The following is a 16417-nucleotide window of genomic DNA, read 5'->3' on the forward strand; positions in this document are numbered from 1 at the left end:
ACTCTAGGAACCCCAAACCTGCTGAAGATATATTTCTGGAGGAACTTCAGCACTGTTTTAGTATCATTGGTGGGTGTGGCAATGGTCTCAACCCATTTTGATACATAGTCAACTGCCACCAGAATATAAGTGTTTGAGAATGATGGTGGGAAAGGTCCCATGAAGTCAATTCCCCATACGTCAAACAACTCAATCTCCAAGATTCCTTGTTGAGGCATGGCGTAACCATGAGGCAGATTACCAGCTCTTTGGCAACTATCACAGTTACGTACAAACTCTCGGGAATCTTTATAGAGTGTGGGCCAATAGAAGCCACATTGGAGGACCTTGGTGGCTGTTCGCTCACCTCCGAAATGGCCTCCATATTGAGATCCATGGCAATGCCATAGGATCCTCTGTGCTTCTTCTCTAGGAACACACCTACAGATTATTCCGTCTGCACATCTCTTAAAGAGATAGGGTTCATCCCACAAGTAGTACTTTGCATCAGTGATTAATTTTTTCTTTTGTTGCCTGTTGTACTCTTTGGGTATGAACCTTGCAGCTTTATAGTTTGTAATATCGGCAAACCATGGTGTTTCCTGAATGGCAAATAAATGCTCATCCGGAAAAGTCTCAGAGATCTCAAGAGAGGGGAGGGACGTCCCTTCTACTGGCTCTATCCGGGACAGATGATCAGCCACTTGGTTCTCTGTCCCTTTTCTGTCTCTTATTTCTATATCAAACTCTTGCAGAAGCAGCACCCATCTGATGAGCCTGGGTTTTGAATCCTGCTTTGTGAGTAGATATTTAAGAGCAGCATGGTCAGTATACACAATCACTTTTGATCCTACTAAGTATGATCTGAACTTGTCAATGGCATAAACCACTGCAAGTAATTCTTTTTCTGTGGTTGTGTAATTTTTTTGGGCATCATTTAAAATGCGACTAGCATAGTAAATGACGTGCAGAAGCTTGTCATGCCTCTGTCCCAATACTGCACCAATGGCGTGATCACTGGCATCACACATTAGCTCAAATGGTAATGTCCAGTCTGGTGCAGAAATAACTGGTGCTGTGACCAGCTTAGCTTTCAGCGTTTCAAATGCCTGCAGGCACTCTGTGTCAAACACAAATGGCGTGTCAGCAGCTAGCAGATTGCTTAGAGGTTTTGCGATTTTTGAAAAATCCTTTATAAACCACCTATAGAATCCTGCATGCCCCAGAAAGCTTCTGATTGCCTTAACATTGGCAGGTGGTGGTAATTTTTCAATTACCTCTATTTTTGCTTGATCCACCTCTATTCCCTTGTTTGAGATTTTATGCCCAAGGACAATCCCTTCAGTCACCATGAAGTGACATTTTTCCCAGTTTAAGACTAGGTTGGTCTCTTGGCATCTCTTCAGGACAAGTTTCAGGTGATAAAGACAGGAGCTGAATGAGTCTCCATATACTGAGAAGTCATCCATGAAGACTTCCAGAAATTTTTTCACCATATCAGAGAAAATAGAGAGCATGCATCTCTGGAAGGTTGCAGGCGCATTACACAGCCCAAATGGCATCCTTCTATAAGAAAACACTCCAGATGGACATGTGAATGCTGTTTTCTCTAGATCCTGGGGATCTACTGCAATCTGGTTATAGCCTGAGTAGCCATCCAAAAAGCAGTAATAATCCTGACCTGCCAGTCTTTCTAGCATTTGGTCTATGAATGGTAAAGGAAAATGATCCTTTCTAGTGGCTATATTGAGCCTTCTGTAGTCAATACACATGCGCCACCCTGTAACTGTTCTTGTAGGAACTAGTTCATTTTTTTCATTATGAATCACTGTCATGCCTCCCTTTTTTGGGACAACTTGGACAGGGCTCACTCAGGGGCTATCATAAATAGGATAGATAATCCCAGCCTCTAGTAATTTGGTGACCTCTTTCTGCACCACTTCCTTCATGGCTGGATTTAGCCGCCTCTGTGGTTGAACCACTGGTTTAGCATTATCCTCTAATAAGATTTTGTGCATGCATCTAGCTGGGCTTATGCCCTTAAGGTCACCTATGGACCACCCAAGAGCTGTCTTGTGTGTCTTTAGCACTTGAATAAGTGCTTCCTCTTCCTGTGGATTTAAAGCAGAGCTTATGATCACTGGAAAAGTGTCACCTTCTCCCAAAAATACATATTTCAGGGATGGTGGTAATGGTTTGAGCTCGGGTTTAGGAGGTTTTTCCTCTTCCAGAGGAAATTTCAGAGGCTCTTTCATCTCCTCTGAATCCTCCAAATCAGGCTGAACATCTTTAAAGATGTCTTCCAACTCTGATTCGAGACTCTCAGCCATGTTGATCTCTTCTACCAAAGAGTCAATAAGATCAACTTTGATGCAGTCTTTTGATGTGTCTGGATGCTGCATGGCTTTGATAGCATTCAACTTAAACTCATCATCATTGACTCTCAGGGTTATTTCCCCTTGTTGGACATCAATGAGGGTTCGTCCAGTTGCTAGAAAGGGTCTTCCTAGAATGAGAGTAGCACTCTTGTGCTCCTCCATTTCTAGCACTACAAAGTCAGTGGGAAAGGCGAATGGCCCAACTCTGACAATCATGTCTTCAATCATGCCTGATGGGTATTTAATGGAGCCATCAGCAAGTTGGAGACATATCCGGGTTGGTTTAACTTCTTCAGTTAAGCCAAGCTTTCTGATAGTGGATGTCGGTATTAGGTTGATGCTTGCCCCAAGATCACATAAAGCTGTCTTGGTGCAATTACCTTCTAATGTGCATGGTATCAGAAAACTCCCAGGGTCTTTAAGCTTTTCAGGAAAGCTTTTCATTCTTCGGTGAGGAGAACTCTTTCAGTTTCTCTCCAATCCTTCTTATGACTCAAGATCTCTTTCATGAACTTGGCATAAGAAGGTATTTGCTCAAATGCCTCTGCAAATGGAATCTTTATTTCAAGAGTCCTGAGATAATCTGCAAAGCGAGCAAATTGCTTATCCTGCTCCTCTTTCTGGAGTTTTTGAGGATAAGGTATCTTGGCTTTATATTCCTCAACCTTAGTTGCTGTAGGTTTATTGCCTACAGAGGTGGTTGAAGAAGCCTTTTTAGAGGGATTGTCATCAGCACTTGTGTGTGTCTGATCCCTCACTGGCAATTGAGTGCCAGAGTTAGAAGCTGGAGTGACGTGAGATGCCAACTCCTTGTCTGTTCCTGGCGTCTGAATGCCAGAACTGTGCCCATTTTGGGCGTTCAACGCCAGATCTTGCCCATTTTGGGCGTTCAACGCCAGATCCTTGCTTGTTTCTGGCGTTGAACGCCAGTCTTTGCTTATTACTGGCGTTGAACGCCAGTCTTGGGCATGGTCTGGGCATTCAGCGCCAGCCTTCCACCAGATTTCTGGCGTTTTAACGCCAGAATTACTTTTCCCTGGGCTCTTACTCTCCTCAGGTGAATTTTGGGTGGTTTGCTCATTCCTTAGCTCTTTGCTGCCTTGAGGTGGGGTATTTAATATTTTTCCACTTCTTAATTGAACTGCTTGGCATTCTTCTGTTATTTGTCTTGACAGCTGCTGCTTTGTTTGCTTCAATTGTTCTTCCATATTTATATTAGCCATCCTTGTCTCTTGTAGTTTATCCTTGAATTCAGCTAACTGCTTTGTTAGGAAATCCAATTGCTGATTGAATTCAGCAGCTTGCTCTGCAGGACTGAGTTCAGCAATTGCTGTTTTAGCCTCTTCTTTCATGAAAGGGTAACTGCTTAAGTACAGATGCTGATTTCTAGCAACTGTATCAATAAGCTCTTGAGTACAGATGCTGATTTCTAGCAACTATATCAATGAGCTCTTGAGCTTCTTCAATTGTCTTTCTCATGTGGATAGATCCACCAGCTGAGTAATCTAAAGAGATCTGAGCTCTTTTTGTAAGCCCATAATAGAAGATGTCTAACTGAACCCACTCTGAAAACATTTCAGAGGGGCATTTGCGTAGCATCTCTCTGTATCTCTCCCAGGCATCATAAAGAGATTCATTATCTCCTTGTTTAAAGCCTTGGATGTCCAGCCTTAGCTGTGTCAGAAATTTTTCTGTCAGCTGTTTCCATGTCCTTATGCTAGCCTTAGGTTGGTTATTTAACCACCTCTTGGCTTGGTCTTTTACAGCAAATGGAAACAGTAATAGTCTGTAAACATCCTGATCTACCTCCTTATCATGTATTGTGTCAGCAATTTGTAAAAACTGTGCCAGAAACTCTGTAGGTTCTTCCTGTGGAAGACCGGAATACTGGCAGCTTTGCTGCACCATGATAATGAGCTGAGGATTCAACTCAAAGCTACTGACTCCAATGGAGGGTATGCAGATACTGCTCCCATATGAAGCAGTAGAGGGGTTAGCATATGACCCCAGAGTCCTCCTGGACTGTTCATTTCCACTTAGATCCATGATGGAGAAAGGGAGATGATGTAAAGTAAAATTTATTTATTTATTTATTTATTTCGAAAATAAAATAAAATAAAATAAAATAAATGAAAATAGGTGAAGATTTTCGAAAAAATGAGGGGAGAGAAAGTGGTAAGGAAGTTTTGAAAAAGATATGATTTGGAAAAGATTTTAAATTTTGAAAAAAAATCTGAATTTTTTTTTAAAATAATTTTCGAAAATTTGTTTTAAAATTAGAGAGAAAAGATATTTTTGAATTTAGTGAGGAAAGAGAAAAATAATAAAATAGCAAAAGATTTAAAATTTTTAGATCTAATGCTCCTTGTTTTCAAAAATTTTGGAGGGAAAACCCCAAGGAACACCAAACTTAAAATTTTAAGATCAAGACACAAGAAAAACTCAAGAACACTTTGAAAACTCACAAGAACATGAAGAAAGAACACCAAACTTAAAGTTTGACACAGAATTTAATAGAAAAATTATTTTTTTGAAAAAGATTTTTAATAAAACTGGTGCCCAATCATCAAGAACATAAACCAACACTCTAGCCAATTGGGCAATAAATGTAACACTTGTTTTGAAGAAGGATATTTTTAACCAAGAACAATAATAAGAGACTCTAAACCAAAAAGAAATTTTTTTCCTGATCTAAGCAACAAAATAAGCCGTCAGTTGTCCAAACTCAAACAATCCCCGGCAACGGCGCCAAAAACTTGGTGCACGAATTGTGAATCACACTTTTCACAACTCGTACCACTAACCAGCAAGTGCACTGGGTCGTCCAAGTAATACCTTACGTGAGTAAGGGTCGAATCCCACGGAGATTGTTGGTTTGAAGCAATCTATAGTTATCTTGCAATTCTTAGTCAGGAAGTCAATTGTATTTATCAGTTGAATTGCGAATAAACAAGAGAGCATGGGTTAAAGGTTACTTGTTATGCAGTAATGGAGAATATGTTGGAGTTTTGGAGATGCTTTGTCTTCTGAATCTCTGCTTTCCTCTGTTCTCTGATTCACGCACGCACGTCCTTCTATGGCAAGCTGTGTGTTGGTGGATCACCGTTGTCAATGGATACCATCCATCCTTCCAGTGAAAAGGGTCCAAGTGCGCTGTCACCGCACGGCTAATCATCTGCAGGTTCTCAGTCATGCCGGAATAGGATTTACTATCCTTTTGCGTCTGTCACTACGCCCAGCACTCGCGAGTTTGAAGTGCGTCACAGTCATCCAATCCCAGAATCCTACTCGGAATACCACAGACAAGGTTTAGACTTTCCAGATTCTCATGAATGCCGCCATCAATCTAGCTTATACCACAGAGATTCTGATTAAGGAATCTAAGAGATATTCATTCAATCTGATGTAGAACGGAGGTGATTGTCAGACACACGTTCATGGATTGAGGAAGGTGATGAGTGTCACTGATCATCACCTTCTCCATAGTTAGGCGCGAATGGATATCTTAGATAGGAACACGCATGTTTGAATAGAAAACAGAAATACTTGCATTAATTCATCGAGACACAGCAGAGCTCCTCACCCCCAACAATGGAGTTTAGAGACTCATGCCGTCAAAGAGTATAAATTTTAGATCTAAAATGTCATGAGATACAAAATAAGTCTCTAAAAGTTGTTTAAATACTCAACTAGTAACCTAGGTTTACAGAAAATGAGTAAACTATGATAGATAGTGCAGAAATCCACTTCTGGGGCCCACTTGGTGCATGCTGGGGCTGAGACTAAAGCTTCTCATGTGCATAAGACTGTTTTGGGCGTTCAACGCCAGCTTTGGATCCTTTTCTGGCGTTGAACTCCAACTTGCAACTTGTTTTTGGCGCTGGACGCCAGAATTGGGTAGAGAGCTGGCGTTGAACGCCAGTTTACGTCGTCAATCTTTGAGCAAAGTATGGATTATTATATATTGCTGGAAAGCCCTGGATGTCTACTTTCCAACACAATTGGAAGGACGCCATTGGAGTCCTGTAGCTCCAGAAAATCTATTTTGAGTGCAGGGAGGTCAGAATCCAACAGCATCAGCAGTCCTTTTTCAGCCTGAATAAGATTTTTGCTCAGCTCCCTCAATTTCAGCCAGAAAATACCTGTAATTATAGAAAAATACACAAACTCATAGTAAAGTCCAGAAATATGAATTTTGCCTAGAAACTAATGAAAATAAACTAAAAACCAACTAAAACATACTAAAATCTATATAAAACTAACCCCAAAAAGCTTATAAAATATCCGCTCATCAGTCCTATTCCGACGCTAGTGAGAATTGACAGATGATTAGCCGTGCGGTAGCTGTACCTGGTATTTTTTATCCGAGACGAGAAATCCGACAGTTGATTAGCCGTGTAGAGATCGTACCTGGTATTTTTCATCCGAGAGGATCATATAGCTTGCCATGGAAAGGAGCACGCATGATTGGAAGAAGACAATAGGAAAGCAGAGGTTCAGAGGCAACAAAGCATCTCCAAACGCTTATCTGAAATTCCCACCAATAAATTACATAAGTATCTTTATTTTATTTTATGTTTTATTTATCTTTTAATTATCTAAACCTCATAACTAATTGAATCCGCCTGACTGAGATTTACAAGATGACCATAGCTTGCTTCAAGCCGACAATCTCTGTGGGATCGACCCTTATTCACATAAGGTATTACTTGGACGTAGGGGTGGCAAGCGGGGAAGCCCGCCCCGCCCCGCCCCACCCCGCCTAGTGAGGCGGTCCCAGAATCCTAGCCCGCCCCGCCTAACGGCGGGCTGGCGGGCCGGCGGGCTAAGCCCGCCAAATATCCTCTTTTTTTTTTACTTTTAACTATTAAATAATATATATAAAGATATAAAAAAATCTCTTTTGTTTTTTACTTTTAACTATTATAATTTCTAAAAGTATAAACAAATTATAATTTTTGTATTCACAAACATTAAAGTCTTTGTAATTATAAATATTTTTTCCAAAGCAAAATAAACATAATCCAAAACATAATTAACAATATTGTCTCTAAAACAAAACAAACATAATCTAAAACACCCAATTTTCATCTTCATTCTCTTGTAAGTTGGGTTGGGGAAGTTAGGTTTTGGTAAAAAAAATTATAAAAATACCCCTTGCTAAAAAAATACTAAGCCCGGCGGGGAAGCCCGCCCCGCCCTGCCAAAGCTCGCCAAAACCAGCGGTTTAAGCGGTGCGGGTTAAGCGGGCTTTTGCTATTTGGCGGTCCCAATTTTCCATCCCGGCCCGCCTTTTTTGGCGGGTTACGCGGGCCGTCCCGGCGGGTTTAGGCCCGTTTGCCACCCCTACTTGGACGACCCAGTACACTTGCTGGTTAGTTGTGCGGAATTGTGAAAAGTGTGAATTACAATTTCGTGCACCAATGCACTACCATATATTCGGCCATTAAAATGAATAAAAACAGAAAAAAATAAAAAGGCCCATCTGAAGACTGAAAGATAACTTAAAAACACTAAAGCACAGCATGTATAGCAAATTATACAAAGCTTTTCAAAAAGAACTACACTCAGTCTAAGGAAAGAGAAAGAAACTCATTAAAATTAAAAAAAAAAACAATTTTTAGTTCAAATAATAAGAAGAAAAGTAATAGAATTTGGCAAATTACATGATCCTCTTTGCTCTTATTTTATATTTTTCGTGTTATCCTCCTTGCTCTAAAATTGCTAAAAAATCTCAGCAAACCCATTTATCTGCAAGTTGTACAATTTGAAATCAGAAACAGAATATCAAATTTTCCCATAAACATGCAAAACATAATAACACACCATGCCTTCTTATGTATGAAACCTGCAACCTAGGTTGTTTGAATGTTGAAATTTGTATATGCTATATAAATTAATTAAGCATATGCTATAGCTAATTTGTACAAATCTCAATTGTAGCATTTGGAAGAAATTCAGAGCTGTTGTCAGGCTCAAAATTTATGCCTTCCCCTGGCAGCTTTGACAGTATAGTATCATAGTTATCGAAAGAACTTACAAATTTATAATACCTTAAAAAAAAAGAACAAAAATGAATGCATGTGAAGAGGCAACCGAATAAAACAACAGAAACTGGAATTTACTTTATGTAGACAAATTAACCAAAACAAACTACAAAATCAACAAATCCCATGTTGTAAGACATGCTACCTATACATGTAACATATCTGGGAGGGCAATCAACTTAACACTAATGTAAGAAATTAAACCTTAGCGAGCTTCTCAAAAATGTTGGTGCCGGGGGAGTCTAGTCGCTTCGTCGGCATATCAGCGACGGCCATAATCCAGGACGATCATCCCTGTCGAGTACCCGCGAATGGATCAAGCCTCGGTTTCTGGTGTTCTGGTGCCGGAACGTTTGCCGAAACCATCACACCTTCCTCAATTAAATGGAACAACAACATTCACAACTCATATATCATAAATATATTATATTAAAATTATTAACTTTACAGTTCACATTATGCTCTTCTTTAGATAAAATTAGTGCCTTCTAATCATCCGTTGCTAAGTATTTTCTAAACAATGATGCATTAATCATAATTTGGAACATAAAAAAGTAAAGATAAATTGCAAAAGTTTATGACATTATGTTGATTTCTCAAGTTACTTACAATTGAATTGCTGAAAGAAATTAAGTGAGTAAACATGCTAATTGCTTTTTAAATAAAGAACATAATCACAAAATCCTTAATGGTTTATAGTAAATTGCAAAGAGCTTCGTAAAGCATAAACATCATTACAAAATGTCCTCATTGTTATGCAATTCAAAAGCTAAATTATTACTTTTTGTGTCATTAAAAAGGAACAAATGTGGAACAACTAACCTCACCCCATAATCACCATGATTGAGAGCAACAACTCATTGTTATGCCTTCTCTGTTTTTTTATCTTTAATTTTTTAGTTACAACTTACCAATACTTGAAAGTATGCTCAGAATAACTCCTTTGCACTGCTTCTGAAGGGTCAGCCTCCCCTGAACCAAAGAAGTGCACAACACCATGACACAAAGTTTCACATATCAATTTTCAACACAAAATTCACTTCACAATCCACCTAAACCATGGGAAAAACCAAAAAACAAAAGGGATACTATAAAATTGTTCAAAAATGGCTAGAAAGCTTTCACTTACTAGCATAAGTTTTCTCCAGAACTCGCTTAATTCACAGTCTTCATTTTGCACTTGATCTTGTTTTCATCCTCCACTGGCTTCTCCTTCCTCTTATTTTCTTCTAAACCAACACTCTCCATACCCGAATCTCAAAGCTTCCAATCGTACGAAATACTCAAAGCCAGAAACAAATAACCACAGAAATCTCCCAAAATGAAAAAAAAGATCCAAAAACCACAAAAGATGTTACAGTTTATCCCCCAGCCAGAGAGTAGTGAAGATGGAGCGAGGATGAATCTGCATATTATACACAATAGTATAACACATAGATTTCAAAATCATTTTTTGAGATTGCAGTTTTGCATATAGGAGTAAATACAAACAGATTTTCATCGCATGAAAAGGCCGGATGTATAAAACTATCAAAGAACCAAATAGATAAATTTATTTCCTTGAGATAATCATTCAGGGTTTATTACTGCTGCTCAAAGAAGAGGGAGAAAAATAACTAAATCTAATATATGATTTGATTAATCAAGAAATCAACACATTGAACAGGAAGTGGTCAAATCAAATACTGACATTGAAGAGTTGAAATGGATCTGTGAGATGGAACCTGATAGGTGTTCGAACTTGTCGTATACATTCCTGTTTCCTCTTTCTTGCTCTCTCGATCTAGCCTCCTTATCTATCATCGCCGCCGTCATCACCACCCTCTTCTCCTTCTTCCGTCGTGCTTCCTTTCTTCACCATGTTTACTTCTTCTCTATAACATTCTCTCTCTCTGCCACCTATTCCTCCAAGAATTGCAGCTCTATCTCTCGACTTCTCTTTTCAATTTTTCAATTTGTTTCATCTCCATATGAACACTTTTGGAATTGATCTCAAAGATGTATATGGCTATAGTAAAATGGTTTGAAATTTGAATTTTATTAAAATTCCCGCCCAATACTTATCTTATTCACGGAACTTTGATATTTTATTATTATTTTAACAATTTTGTATTGCTTTGCCATGTGTCACTCGGTGAAAGCTAACACTTGTCGATCATGTGAAGCTCCACTTGTCGAGCAACTAACCACCTACTACATTCTTATTATATATCAATTTTCAACACAAAATTCACTTCACAATCCATCTAAACCGTGGGAAAAACCAAAAAACAAAAGGGATACTACAAAATTGTTCAAAAATGGCTAGAAAGCTTTCACTTACCAGCATAAGTTTTCTCCAGAACTCGCTTAATTCACAGTCTTTATTTTGCACTTGATCTTGTTTTCATCTTCCACTGGCTTCTCCTTCCTCTTATCTTCTTCTAAACCAACACTCTCCATACCCGAATCTTAAAGCTTCCAATCGTACGAAATACTCAAAGCCAGAAACAAATAACCACAGAAATCTCCCAAAATGAAAAAAAAAGATCCAAATACCACAAAAGATGTTGTAGTTTATTCCCCAGCCAGAGAGTAGTGAAGATGGAGCGAGGATGAATCTGCATATTATACACAGTAGTATAACACATAGATTTCAAAATCATTTTTTGAGATTGCAATTTTGCATATAGGAGTAAATACAAACAGATTTTCATCGCATGAAAAGGCCGGATGTATAAAACTATCAAAGAACCAAATAGATAAATTTATTTCCTTGAGATAGTCATTCAGGGTTTATTACTGCTGCTCAAAGAAGAGGGAGAAAAATAACTAAATCTAATATATGATTTGATTAATCAAGAAATCAACACATTGAACAGGAAGTGGTTAAATCAAATACTGACATTGAAGAGTTGAAATGGATCTGTGAGATGGAACCTGATAGGTGTTCGAACTTGTCGTATACATTCCTGTTTCCTCTTCCTTTCTCTCTCGATCTAGCCTCCTTATCTATCATCGCCGCCGTTGTTACCACCCTCTTCTCCTTCTTCCGTCGTGCTTCCTTTCTTCACCATGTTTACTTCTTCTCTGTAACATTCTCTTTCTCTGCCACCTATTCCTCCAAGAATTGTAGCTCTATCTCTCGACTTCTCTTTTCAATTTTTTAATTTGTTTCATCTCCGTATGAACACTTTTGGAATTGATCTCAAAGATGTATATGGCTATAGTAAAATGGTTTGAAATTTGAATTTTATTAAAATTCCCGCCCAATACTTATCTTATTCACGGAACTTTGATATTTTAATATTATTTTAACAATTTTTTATTGCTTTGCCACGTGTCACTCAGTGAAAGCTAACACTTGTCGATCATTTGAAGATCCACTTGTCGAGCAACTAACCACCTACTACATTCTTATTATATATTAATAGATAATAAGGATTTAGTTAATATTATGAACTCCTTTAGCTAACTAACATCTAACTAATTAATTATAAGTCAATTTGTTTTTAATTAGTAATTCTAATTTTTAAATTATTATTAATTAGTAATTATTTAAATTTTATTTTTTTTAAAAATATGAAATCAATAAATATTAATTACAGTTGTTTAAAATTGACTGGTTAAAAATTATTTATCTATACTTTTTCTTTTAGAATATATGTAAAATTATTAAAAAGGGAGATCTCAACAACTTCACTTGAAAAAGGGAACAATCATCTACCATCAAAGGTGAAACTACTCTAAAAGGTAGTTATCTATTCTAATATAAATACACTAACACTGATGAGCGGATAATTTATACGCTTTTTGGCATTGTTTCTACTTAGTTTTTAGTATGATTTAGTTGATTTTTAGTATATTTTTATTAGTTTTTAACTAATAATCACATTTCTGGACTTTACTATGAGTTTGTGTATTTTTCTGTGATTTCAGGTATTTTCTGGCTGAAATTGAGGGAGCTGAGCAAAAATCTGATTCAGGCTGAAAAAGGACTGCTGATGTTGTTGGATTCTGACCTCCCTGCACTCAAAGTGGATTTTCTGGAGCTACAGAACTCCAAATGGCGCGCTCTCAATTGCGTTGGAAAGTAGACATCCAGGGCTTTCCGGCAATATATAATAGTCCATACTTTTCTCAAGGATAGATGACGTAAACTGGCGTTCAACGCCAGTTCCATGTTGCAGTCTGGCGTCCAGCGCCAGAAACAAGTTACAAGTTGGAGTTCAACGCCAGAAACAGGTTACAACCTGGCGTTGAACGCCCAAAACAGCCCAAGCACAAGAGAAGCTTTTGTCTCAGCCCCAGCACACACCAAGTGGGCTCCAAAAGTGGATTTCTGAACTATCTATCATAGTTTACTCATTTTCTGTAAACCTAGGTTACTAGTTTAGTATTTAAACAACTTTTAGAGATTTATTTTGTATCTCATGACATTTTTAGATCTGAACTTTGTACTCTTTGATGGCATGAGTCTCTAAACTCCATTGTTGAGGGTGAGGAGCTCTGCAGCGTCTTGATGAATTAATGCATTTATCTCTGTTTTCCATTCAAACACGCTTGTTCCTATCTAAGATGTTCATTCGCGCTTTACTATGAAGAAGGTGATGATCCATGACACTCATCACCTTCCTCAATCCATGAACGTGTGCCTGACAACCACCTCTATTCTACATCAGATTGAATGAGTATCTCTTAGATTTCTTAATCAGAATCTTCGTGGTATAAGCTAGAATTGATGGCGGCATTCATGAGAATCCGGAAAGTCTAAACCTTGTCTGTGGTATTCCGAGTAGGATTCAAGGATTGAATGGCTGTGACGAGCTTCAAACTCGCGATTGTTGGGCGTAGTGACAGACGCAAAAGAATCAAGGGATTCTATTTTGACATGATCGAGAACCAACAGATGATTAGCCGTGCTGTGACAGAGCATTTGGACCATTTTCACTGAGAGGACGGGAAGTAGCCATTGACAACGGTGACACCTTACATACAGCTTGCCATGGAAGGAGCCTTGCGTGTGTGAAGAAGAAGACAGGGAGAAAGCAGAGATTCAGAAGACAAAGCATCTCCAAAACTCCAACATATTCTCCATTACTGCGTACCAAGTATTTATTTTATGTTCCCTTGTTCATTTGCAAGTCAACTGATAATTATAATTGGCCTCCTAACTGAGATTTACAAGATAACCAGAGATTGCTTCAAACCAACAATCTCCGTGGGATTCAACCCTTACTCACGTAAGGTATTACTTGGACGACCCAGTGCACTTGCTGGTTAGTGGTACGAATTGTGAAAAGTGTGATTCACAATTCGTGCACTAAGTTTTTAGTGCCGTTGCCGGGGATTGTTCGTGTTTGAACAACTGACGGTTTATTTTGTTGCTTAGATTAGGAAAAATTTTTCTTTTTGGTTTAGACTCTCTTATTATTGTTTTTGGTTAAAAATTTTAGAATCCTTATTTTCTCTTTCAAAAAAAAAAAAATACTTCTTCAAAACAAGTGTTACATTTACTGGCCAATTGGCTAGAGCGTTGGTCTAAGTTCGTGGCAATTTGGTATACTCTTTCCAAAATCTTCTTTTTTTTTAAAAAAAATAATAATTTCTCTATTAAATTTTGTGCCAAACTTTAAGTTTGGTGTTTTCTTGTTGATTTCCCTTTGGTTTTCGAAAATTTTAGTTTGGTTTTCTAAAAATTTTAAGTTTGGTGTTCTTTCTTCATGTTCTTGTGTTCTTGTGAGTCTTCAAAGTGTTCTTGAGTTTTTCTTGTGTCTTGATCTTAAAATTTTTAAGTTTGGTGTTCCTTGGTGTTTTCCCTCCAAATTTTTCAAAAACAAGGAGCATTAGATCTAAAAATTTTAAATCTTGTGCTATCTTATTGTTTTTCTCTCTCCTCTTTAAATTCAAAAATATCTTTCCTCTCTATTTTAAAGCAAATTTTCGAAATTTACCTTTAAAATTCAGATTTTTATTTCAAAATTTAAAACCTTTTTCAAAAATCATCATATCCTTTTCAAAACTTCCTAACTACTTTCTCTCTCCTCATTTTTTCGAAAATTTTCAACTATTTTTATTTATTTTATTTTAATTTATTTCATTTTTGAAATAAATAAATAAATAAATAAAAAATTTTTTTCATCTCCCTTTCTCCATCATGGATCTAAGTGGAAATGAACAGTCCAGAAGGACTCTGGGGTCATATGCTAACCCCTCTACTGCTTCATATGGGAGTAGTATCTGCATACCCTCCATTGGAGTCAGTAGCTTTGAGTTGAATCCTCAGCTCATTATCATGGTGCAGCAAAGTTGCCAGTATTCCGGTCTTCCACAGGAAGAACCTATAGAGTTTCTGGCACAGTTTTTACAGATTGCTGACACAGTACATGATAAGGAAGTAGATCAGGATGTCTACAGATTATTACTGTTCCCATTTGCTGTAAAAGACCAAGCTAAGAGGTGGTTAAATAACCAACCTAAGGCCAGCATAAGGACATGGAAACAGCTGACAGAAAAATTTCTGAATCAATACTTTCCCCCAAAACGGATGACACAGCTAAGGCTGGACATCCAAGGCTTTAAACAAGGAGATAATGAATCTCTTTATGATGCCTGGGAGAGATACAGAGAGATGCTACGAAAATGCCCCTCTGAAATGTTTTCAGAGTGGGTTCAGTTAGACATCTTCTATTATGGGCTTGCAGAAAGAGCTCAGATGTCTTTAGATTACTCAGCTGGTGGATCTATCCACATGAGAAAGACAATTGAAGAAGCTTAAGAGCTCATTGATATAGTTGCTAGAAATCAGCATCTGTACCTAAGCAGTGACCCTTCCATGAAAGAAGAGGTTAAAACAGTAACTGCCGAACTCAGTCCTGTAAAACAAGCTGCTGAATTCAATCAGCAATTGGACTTTCTAACAAAGCAGTTAGCCGAATTCAAGGATAAACTACAAGAGACAAGGATGGCTAATATAAATATGGAAGAATAATTGAAGCAAACAAAGCAGCAGCTGTCAAAACAAATAACAGAAGAATGCCAAGCAGTTCAATTAAGAAGTGGGAAAATGTTAAATACCCCACCTCAAGGCAGCAAGAAGCCAAGAAATGAGCAAACCACCCAAAATCCACCTGAGGACAGTAAGAGCCCAGGAAAAAATAATTCTGGCGCTAAAACGCCAGAATTTGGGTGGAAGGCTGGCGCTGAACGCCCAGACCATGCTCAGGACTGGCGTTCAACGCTAGAAACAAGCAAGGATCTGGCGTTGAACGCCCAAAAGAAGAACAGTTCTGGCGTTCATACGCCAGGAACAGATGAGGAGCTGGCGTCTAACGTCACTCCAGCTTCTAACTCTGGCACTCAATTACCAGTAAGGGATCAGACACACACTAGTGCTGATGACAACCCATCTAAAAAGGCTTCTTCAACCACTTCTATAGGAAATAAACTTACATCAACTAAGGTTGAGGAATATAAAGCTAAGATACCTTATCCTCAAAAACTCCGCAAAGAGGAGCAGGATAAGCAGTTTGCCCGCTTTGCAGACTATCTCAGGACTCTTGAAATAAAGATTCTGTTTGCAGAGGCACTTGAGCAAATACCCTCTTATGCCAAGTTCATGAAAGATATCTTGAGTCATAAGAAGGATTGGAGAGAAACTGAAAGAGTTTTTCCTCACTGAAGAATGCAGTGCAGTCATTCTGAAAAGCTTCCCAAAAAAGCTTAAAGATCCCGGGAGCTTTATGATACCATGCATATTAGAGGGTAACTGCACCAAGACAGCTCTATGTGATCTTGGGGCAAGCATCAACCTAATCCCTGCATCCACTATCAGAAAGCTTGGCTTGACTGAAGAGGTCAAACCAACCCGGATCTGTCTTCAACTTGCTGATGGCTCCATTAAATACCCATCAGGCATAATTGAGGACATGATTGTCAAGGTTGGGCCATTTGCCTTCCCTACTGACTTTGTAGTGCTGGAAATAGAGGAGCACAAGAGTGCAACTCTCATTCTAGGAAGACCATTCCTAGCAA

The sequence above is a fragment of the Arachis hypogaea genome, chromosome 20, assembly GCF_003086295.3.
Source record: "Arachis hypogaea cultivar Tifrunner chromosome 20, arahy.Tifrunner.gnm2.J5K5, whole genome shotgun sequence".
NCBI lineage: Eukaryota > Viridiplantae > Streptophyta > Magnoliopsida > Fabales > Fabaceae > Arachis > Arachis hypogaea.